This window comes from Propithecus coquereli, unplaced genomic scaffold (assembly GCF_000956105.1).
Source record: "Propithecus coquereli isolate 6110/MARCELLA unplaced genomic scaffold, Pcoq_1.0 Scaffold38, whole genome shotgun sequence".
In the NCBI taxonomy this organism is placed as follows: Eukaryota; Metazoa; Chordata; class Mammalia; order Primates; family Indriidae; genus Propithecus; species Propithecus coquereli.
In genome coordinates this window covers 2,047,728-2,048,107 of record NW_012149507.1, presented here as the reverse complement: position 1 = coordinate 2,048,107, position 380 = coordinate 2,047,728, and positions in this window count along the sequence as shown.

The following is a 380-nucleotide window of genomic DNA, read 5'->3' as shown; positions in this document are numbered from 1 at the left end:
ATCTTAGCAAATGACCCTGTTCCTTCCCTTCCTAGATGTTAGGGTTAGTTGGAGGAAAGGGGTGGGAGAATATTTCCCTTAACTAGTACAAAACATCTGGATTTCCAGATTATAGAGATTTAGAAGAGCAATATGCTAGAAATGAGGTTGTAGTGCTGAAAATCTGGCAGAGTTCAAAAGTAATTCATTGTTATGGTTTTCTTGCAGAATAATACACACCATTACATGAATTAGAAAATATGCTCTGTAGATGAGAAGGTAAGTTGACATAATAGTGTTACTACCTTATTCTAATTCCCCTAAATGCTCGTGATTTTTCAAGAGAACTTCAAAATTGAAAAAAATAATTTAAAAAAATGTTTCCCCACAGGTTTCTGTAT